The sequence below is a fragment of the Bidens hawaiensis genome, unplaced genomic scaffold (assembly GCF_021521415.1).
Source record: "Bidens hawaiensis isolate Kalapana, Puna unplaced genomic scaffold, B.hawaiensis_p1.1 tig00015252_1, whole genome shotgun sequence".
In the NCBI taxonomy this organism is placed as follows: Eukaryota; Viridiplantae; Streptophyta; class Magnoliopsida; order Asterales; family Asteraceae; genus Bidens; species Bidens hawaiensis.
Genome location: NW_027492360.1, coordinates 340,951 through 350,724, shown reverse-complemented (window position 1 = coordinate 350,724; position 9,774 = coordinate 340,951).

Sequence of the window (9,774 nt, the reverse complement as noted above, 5' to 3'; positions counted from 1 at the left end):
CAGTCGAATAGCGTAAGTGTATTCTTGGCCTGCTGGGTTGGTTAGTTTCAGCCCTGCGCCTGAACCCTCGTTACTGGCTGCTCCATCAGTGTAGAGTCGCCAGACATCATTTATGTCCTGTGCTGGAGAGGGTTGAGCCTCTTCCTGGCACTCTTTTTCCCGCGATGCAGGCACTTCCGCAATAAAGTCGGCCAAAACCTGGCCTTTTATGGCTGGTCTTGGCTTATACTTTATCGCGTATTCCCCCAACTCAATTGCCCATTTGGCTAGGCGTCCCGATAACTCGGGTTTGCGTAGAACGTTTGCAAGTTTGAAGTGTAACACCCCGACCAAAGGCGGATTATACATCGGGGCGCCACATATTGTTTCATTACTCGTGACACTATTGGGTGTCAATATTTAATAAATACATTCATTCGCGCACGCGCAAGGTAAACACAAGATAACATAAATCAATATATTATAAGGCAAAATATTAGAACAACAAATAACTTGTCTTGATACATTTTAATCTAGGTCCAAAATAAAGAAAACTTCCTATGTGTCCACAAGCTCCAAAACGGCTACTGCAAACCTGAACATGTGTTAAAATAAACGTCAAACACTTGCGTGTTGGTGAGAAATCAAGTTTAATAGATAATAGATAACAATAAATCTGCGCGCAACACGTGTATGTCTGGTGTTTAACAAGGGTGTAATCAGATTGTGATCAAGCCTAAATAGATCATAGCTCATAGTTCATAGTTCAATCCGTGCTCCCAAATGAGCAAAAAAACGAGAAAACATCTGTGCAAGTGTAAACAAAGAAAACCGTAAACGATAGGTCTCCCGTGTTCATCTAATGGATCCATGAAAACTTCGGAATAGGCCGAACAAAGCGGTTAATGATACACATGCAAATAAACAGCCAAGTAAACGTCCTCAACACATGGGATACTGCGCGACTAAAGTTCATAAACAAGTTTAAGACTCAAGTTTGTACGAACACATGAACATCCCAAAACATTAAAAATAAAAAGGGATTAGGTACGAGATTACTCACTTGATAAACGATGCGGTGTAAGATAAAGCAAGAACCAACTTTAAACAAGCACAAGTTAACCTAGAATTAAAGATTATTGTTTTAATGATTTGTTTTAAGTCTTGATTATAAGTTAGCATAATTAATAAGTAAATTATTATATATAATATATATTACCGGAAAAGCAGGGCAGAACAGGGAGGAAGACGGAGGCAGAGAGGAGGCGGCAGAGAGAGCAAGGAGGAGGTTAAATTAAGTGTTGGTGTGTGATGTGTTAGGAAAAATAATACTATTATTTATAGGGAAACCCTAGGAGACATGAATCCAGAAAAAGGGGAAAAGATTCCAAGACAAACAGAACAAGACAAAACAAAAGATAACAAAAGATATCAAAAGCAAGTTCAGAAAGTAAAAGATATCAAAAGATATGGCAGCAGGGAAAAAGAGAAAAAAGGCTGACAGGGAACAGTAAAAAGGCATGGGAGGGTCAGATAAAGGTACTGGTCAAGCATGGAAAAGCAGATCTCAAAAGATAATGTCAGTCACTTTTTCTGCCAACCAATGGGGTTGGTGCGCATGCTGCGCCAAAAGTGGCTTTTCAGACATAAGATAGGTCAGGTCAACAGCACAGAAGATAAGACAACACAAAAGCAAACGGCTAGATTCAACAGAAGAAAACTCAAAGGGTTTAGCGCGAGAAGGCTAAGGCGCGCCGCGGGAAGAATCACATTTCTTAGCGCGCCGCGGGAGGAACTTCAATTCCTAGCGCGCCGCGGGAAGAACTATAATTCTTCGCGCGTCGAGGGATGAACTACGATTCTTAGCGCGCTGCGAGAAGAACTACAAATCCTTAGCGCATCGCGGGAAGAACTACCGTTCTTAGCGCGCTGCGAGAAGAATTACAATTCTTAGCGCGCTGCGAGAAGAGTTCGTCTCGCGTATCGCTGGAACAGATGGTCTTCACGCAGGCTTCCTTGAAAGGAGTCTGGCGCGTGGAGCTGCGCAGACAACCTCAGGCGGGAAGAAACAAAGGACAAGGAAAGAGTTGGAAGAGGGAAACAAGGCTTAAGGGCGGAACGACGGCAAGAGAGAGAAAAAGGCGGGACGGCGACAAGAGGGAAAAGAAGGCGGAAAGAGAGAAGAAGAGGGATGGGACGGCGGAAAGAAAGAGAGAGAAAGAGGCGGGAAGGAAAATATATTATTATTATTAAAAGTAAAATATAAGTATAAATAAATATTAAATCATAAAAGAAAGAGATCGGGTCAGAGAAATGGGTACCTGGGTCGGGTCGGATCGGGGCAGATGTTACAGTCTCCCCTACTTTAAGAAATTTCGTCCCGAAATTTATCTCGAAGTAGGTTGCGCAGAGAACAGGTGCGGGTACTTGATCTTCATTTGATCTTCCATTTCCCATGTAAACTTGGCTCCGCGCTTTGACTCCCAGCGAACTTTCACGATAGGGATGCGACTGCGCTTGGTTTGCTTAACCTCACGATCCATAATCTCAACAGGCTTCTCAACGAAATGCATAGATTCATCAACTTGAACTTCATCAAGTGGAACGTGAAGGTTCTCGTCAGCTAAACACTTCTTGAGATTGGATACATGGAACGTTGGATGCACATTACTGAGCGCGGGCGGCAGGTCAAGTCTGTAGGCAACTTTCCCTACACGCGCGAGAATCTTAAATGGTCCAACATATCGAGGAGCAAGCTTACCTTTCTTCCCAAAGCGGACAACACCCTTCCAGGGCGACACTTTGAGGAGAACAAGATCACCAACTTGAAATTCGAGAGGCTTCCGCCTACGATCTGTGTAACTCTTCTGTCGGCTTCTGGCAGTCAGCAGATGATCACGGATCTTGGCGATTTTATCGGTTGTCTCTTGAACAAGTTCGGGTCCTGTGATTTGAGCTTCTCCCACTTCGCTCCAACAAATCGAGGAGCGGCACTTACGACCGTAAAGTGCTTCAAATGGGGCCATACCGATACTGGAATGATAGCTGTTATTATAAGAGAACTCAATCAAAGGCAGGTGTGAATCCCAATTACCTCCAAAATCAAGAACACAAGATCGGAGCATATCCTCAAGAGTTTGAATAGTTCGCTCAGACTGACCGTCAGTCTGAGGATGATATGCCGTACTCATGTCCAAGCGAGTTCCTAGCGCAGATTGGAGAGATTTCCAAAAGCGAGATATAAAACGGCCATCGCGATCGGATATGATGCTCAAAGGAGTACCATGACGGCAGACAATTTCCTTGACATAAAGCTGCGCGAGTTGCTCAACATGGTAGTTTTCACGAATAGGCAGAAAGTGAGCAGACTTAGTCAAACGATCCACTATTACCCAAATGCTATCATGTTTGCTTGCTGTCAAAGGTAACTTGGTAATAAAGTCCATCGCTACACATTCCCATTTCCACGTAGGAATTTCTGGTTGTTCGAGCAAACCAGATGAGCGTTGGTGTTCAGCTTTCACCTTAGAACAAGTCAGGCATTTAGCTACGAACACAGCAATATCCTTTTTCATACCGGGCCACCAATAAGTTATGCGCAAATCCTTGTACATCTTATCAGCGCCAGGATGAATAGAATACCGAGATTTATGCGCTTCACTCATGATATCAGCGCGAAGATTCTCATCACAGGGAATCCAGATGCGATTAAGATAGCAGAGAATTCCACTCAGATTAGGGACAAAGTGCGCTTCCGCGCCACACGCTAACTCGGCGCGAAGGTTACCATTACTGATGGATGCGCGCTGCGCGTCACGAATACGCGATTCAAGGTTGCTTTGAATCGGCGCGAAGTGAAGCTGCGTGCGCGGCAAAATACAGTTGAGCTGGCAGGGTTTTCGGCTGAGCGCATCGGCTACCACATTAGCCTTACCAGGATGATACCGGATCTCACAATCGTAATCGCTGATGAGTTCGTTCCATCGGCGTTGCCTCATGTTAAGTTCCTTCTGATCAAAAATATGCTGAAGGCTTTTATGGTCAGTGTAGAGGATACACCTAGTACCATAAAGGTAGTGTCTCCAGATCTTCAAGGCAAAAACAACTGCACCAAGTTCGAGATCGTGAGTTGTATAATTCTTTTCATGAACCTTAAGTTGCCTTGATGCGTAAGCGATAACCTTGCCTCGTTGCATAAGAACACAACCGAGACCTTGGTTGGAGGCATCGCAGTACACGACAAAATCATCATTACCCTCAGGTAGCGCAAGAACAGGAGCTTCACACAACAAACGCTTGAGCGTTAGAAAGGCTTCTTCTTGCTTCGAGCCCCAAATATACGGTTTACCTTTGTGCGTTAGAGCTGTTAAAGGCAAAGCGATCTTCGAGAAGTTCGAAATAAATCGCCGGTAATAACCAGCTAAGCCCAGAAAGGAACGGATTTCGGTAGGAGTGGATGGCGTAATCCAGTTCTTGATTGCTTCAATTTTGGATGGGTCGACATGAATACCCATCATGTTCACAACATGGCCAAGAAACTGTACTTCATCAGACCAGAATTCACACTTGGAAAGCTTAGCATAGAGTTGCTCAGCTCTAAGCTTCTGCAACACCAACCGAAGATGTTGCTCATGCTCGGCCTTGGTCTTAGAATACACCAGAACATCATCGATAAACACAATCACGAATTTATCCAAGAAAGGTCTACACACCCGATTCATTAGATCCATGAAAACGGCGGGTGCGTTGGTTAAACCGAAGGACATGACCAAGAATTCAAAATGGCCATAACGAGTTCGAAAAGCAGTCTTCGGAACATCTTCATCGCGGATGCGCAACTGGTGATAGCCAGAGCGGAGATCGATCTTGGAAAAAACAAGAGGCACCTTGGAGTTGATCAAAGAGGTCGTCAATACGCGGTAAGGGATACCGGTTTTTAATGGTGAGTTTGTTTAACTCGCGGTAATCAATACACATGCGAAACGATCCATCTTTCTTTTTAACGAACAACACCGGAGCACCCCAGGGCGAAGAGCTAGGGCGGATGAATCCTTTAGCAGTCAACTCTTGAAGTTGGCTTGCCAATTCTTGCATCTCAGCGGGTGCAAGACGATAAGGAGATTTAGCTACGGGGGAAGCACCAGGGACAAGATCAATACGGAACTCGACTTCACGAGCGGGAGGGATACCAGGAAGATCATCAGGAAAAACTTCAGGAAAATCGCGCACAACAGGGATATCGCGAAGCTTCTTTTCTTCAGCAGGTTTAACCACATGGGCTAGAAATGCAATACACTTCTTCCGCATGAGTCTTTGGGCTTCGGCGCAAGACATAAGTTTAAGACCGCGGGAGGGTTTTTCGCCGTAGATATGAAGATCACCATTTTCTCGACGTATGCGAATCATCTTCTTGGCGCAAATAACTTCGGCGCGATTATGCGTAAGCCAGTCCATACCAATGATAACATCAAAGCTTCCAAGAGGCATGGGGATGAGGTCGATCAGAAAATCGTTTTCGTTAAGGTTAAGCGTGCAATCTTTAATCACTGAGTTAATTAAAACAGTTTCACCGTTAGCCAATTCAACTGAAAAATTCTCTTTTAAATCGTTGCGCGGTCGCGCAAGCTTCTGCTCAAACGCGCGAGAAATAAAACTTCGATCGGCGCCAGTATCAAAAAGTACAGAAGCATAAAATCCGTTGAGCAAAAATGTACCATTAACTACGTCATTATTCGCTTGCGCTTGATGCGCGGTTATGTTAAAAGCTCGTCCGCGTGTCACTTGGTTCGAAATCTGGTTCACCGGATTCGCTTGCGTAATCTGAACTTGTAGTCTCAGGCATGCGTTCCGGAAATGACTGGGATCACCGCAGTTAAAGCACGACCTGGGTCGTGGGTTTTGGTAGGTTGGTTGAGGGTTCTGCGGGTAGACTGGTGGTGTTTGCGCAATTGGGTTGGCGGGAGGGACTCTACAGTATTCGGCAGAGTGACCAACACGGCCACATCGGTTACATTGTCGACACGGGGTTTGGGTTGGGTGATGAAGTCTACAGGTTGGGCAAAAGGGTTGATTTCCTGTGTAAGGTTTCTTAGGTGGCGGGGCAGGGAGTGCGGGATTGGTTAAGGCATAGTTATGGACTACAGGAGGGGTTGGGTAGGCTGTCAGTGGGTTAGGCGCGTAAACTGGAGGTTGGTAGATGGGTTGCTGGACAATGGGCGGGTTGGTAAGCGCATAGGCTTTGCGCCTGCGCTTGAGGTTGTTACGGTTTGAGGGTTCTGGTTTGGTTTCTGTTGGTTCAGGGGCAGTCTTGGTGAGTTTGGTCTTTTCTGTTCCCCGCAGGAACAGGGTTCCTGCTCTGACATGGTTGTCGCTGAGCACAGCGGCCAACTCGATGGCGTCAGAGAGGGTTACTGGGTTTCTGGCCCATACAGAATCTTGAATTTCCATGGGGAGACCCCCAAGGAATTTCTCTATGGCTCGGCGGGAAGGGGTAACAAGGTGAGGGATCAGCAAACTTAGTTCATGGAAGCGCGTCGCGTACTCGCGCGCTACGCCACTGTACTGATTAAGATTCCAAAATTCTTCCTCCAGGCGCTTAACTTCGTTGGGAGGGCAGAATTCTCGCGTCAGAATTCCTTTGAATTCCTCCCATGTCATGCTGGAAGCAGCTTCTGCGCCACGCGCATGAGCTACTCCATTCCACCATGTAAGCGCTCTAGATTCCAGGACACTGGAAGCATACAGGGTTCGTCTGTCTGAGGGGCATTGGGTGTGGAGGAAAGTGTTTTCTATTTTCTCAAGCCACTGGAGCATCACGGTGGCTCCTTCAAGACCTGTGAACTTTGGAGGGTTACCCGCGTTAAAGGACTTAATGTTGTAACCAGAGGTGTTGGTATTGTTTTGGCTCAAAGCTTGGGCTATTGCGGCGGCCATTTCCTGGGAACGTTGCTGCGAGCGTCTGCGCGCGGCTTCTTTCTTCTTAAGATGGCGAGCTGATAGTGGAGGCATTCTATAAAAGTTTTAATTTTAGTTAATATCTTGGTTTTAGCGCAAAGTATAACCCTATAAAGCTTGGTTTCGCGGAGTTAGATACTATCAAAAGTTAAAGTAAAATAAATGACCCTAAATGCAGACTTAATAAAGGTAACAAATCCGAATCAAGAATCGACAATTCATGTATCACCATGACTTTCCGAATTCCCAATTTAAAATATACGAGCAAACGAGTATTGGAGATTGACGATTCATGTATCACCATGACTTTTCAATCTTCAATAAAAAATATACAAGAAAATGAGTATTGGAGGTTGACAATTCATGTATCACCATGACTTTTCAAGTCTCCAACCTCAGAACATAATCGTAAATGGAAATTGAAAATCAACTATTCATGTATCACCATGACTTTTCGGATTTTCAAATCCAACAAACGAATATGTAAGTAAAATCAATAAAAATCGAAATTCAACAAAAATCGAAATATCGCGGAATAAAACATAAAATCATATACTGCGCAAGCGCGAGCATATTCATAAATAACGAGTAATTAACAATAAGCGTGCAAACATGAGATTTCTCTCATGCGCGAGAAGGGACTCTTAGGTATTCTAGGCCGTTACGTCTAACCACCTATCCTAAAGTCAACGAGCTCTGATACCAATCTGTAACACCCCGACCAAAGGCGGATTATACATCGGGGCGCCACATATTGTTTCATTACTCGTGACACTATTGGGTGTCAATATTTAATAAATACATTCATTCGCGCACGCGCAAGGTAAACACAAGATAACATAAATCAATATATTATAAGGCAAAATATTAGAACAACAAATAACTTGTCTTGATACATTTTAATCTAGGTCCAAAATAAAGAAAACTTCCTATGTGTCCACAAGCTCCAAAACAGCTACTGCAAACCTGAACATGTGTTAAAATAAACGTCAAACACTTGCGTGTTGGTGAGAAATCAAGTTTAATACAATACATAGATAACAATAAATCTGCGCGCAACACGTGTATGTCTGGTGTTTAACAAGGGTGTAATCAGATTGTGATCAAGCCTAAATAGATCATAGCTTATAGTTCATAGTTCAATCCGTGCTCCCAAATGAGCACAAAAACGAGAAAACATCTGTGCAAGTGTAAACAAAGAAAACCGTAAACGATAGGTCTCCCGTGTTCATCTAATGGATCCATGAAAACTTCGGAATAGGCCGAACAAAGCGGTTAATGATACACATGCAAATAAACAGCCAAGTAAACGTCCTCAACACATGGGATACTGCGCGACTAAAGTTCATAAACAAGTTTAAGACTCAAGTTTGTACGAACACATGAACATCCCAAAACATTAAAAATAAAAAGGGATTAGGTACGAGATTACTCACTTGATAAACGATGCGGTGTAAGATAAAGCAAGAACCAACTTTAAACAAGCACAAGTTAACCTAGAATTAAAGATTATTGTTTTAATGATTTGTTTTAAGTCTTGATTATAAGTTAGCATAATTAATAAGTAAATTATTATATATAATATATATTACCGGAAAAGCAGGGCAGAACAGGGAGGAAGACGGAGGCAGAGAGGAGGCGGCAGAGAGAGCAAGGAGGAGGTTAAATTAAGTGTTGGTGTGTGATGTGTTAGGAAAAATAATACTATTATTTATAGGGAAACCCTAGGAGACATGAATCCAGAAAAAGGGGAAAAGATTCCAAGACAAACAGAACAAGACAAAACAAAAGATAACAAAAGATATCAAAAGCAAGTTCAGAAAGTAAAAGATATCAAAAGATATGGCAGCAGGGAAAAAGAGAAAAAAGGCTGACAGGGAACAGTAAAAAGGCATGGGAGGGTCAGATAAAGGTACTGGTCAAGCATGGAAAAGCAGATCTCAAAAGATAATGTCAGTCACTTTTTCTGCCAACCAATGGGGTTGGTGCGCATGCTGCGCCAAAAGTGGCTTTTCAGACATAAGATAGGTCAGGTCAACAGCACAGAAGATAAGACAACACAAAAGCAAACGGCTAGATTCAACAGAAGAAAACTCAAAGGGTTTAGCGCGAGAAGGCTAAGGCGCGCCGCGGGAAGAATCACATTTCTTAGCGCGCCGCGGGAGGAACTTCAATTCCTAGCGCGCCGCGGGAAGAACTATAATTCTTCGCGCGTCGAGGGATGAACTACGATTCTTAGCGCGCTGCGAGAAGAACTACAAATCCTTAGCGCATCGCGGGAAGAACTACCGTTCTTAGCGCGCTGCGAGAAGAATTACAATTCTTAGCGCGCTGCGAGAAGAGTTCGTCTCGCGTATCGCTGGAACAGATGGTCTTCACGCAGGCTTCCTTGAAAGGAGTCTGGCGCGTGGAGCTGCGCAGACAACCTCAGGCGGGAAGAAACAAAGGACAAGGAAAGAGTTGGAAGAGGGAAACAAGGCTTAAGGGCGGAACGACGGCAAGAGAGAGAAAAAGGCGGGACGGCGACAAGAGGGAAAAGAAGGCGGAAAGAGAGAAGAAGAGGGATGGGACGGCGGAAAGAAAGAGAGAGAAAGAGGCGGGAAGGAAAATATATTATTATTATTAAAAGTAAAATATAAGTATAAATAAATATTAAATCATAAAAGAAAGAGATCGGGTCAGAGAAATGGGTACCTGGGTCGGGTCGGATCGGGGCAGATGTTACATGAAGTTGGAGAGAATGGTGATTGGGTGACCCTGGAAATATCGTCTTAACCTGCGTGAAGCGTGTATAAGTGCTAAGACTAATTTTTCGAGGGTAGAGTACCGGGTTTCTACGTC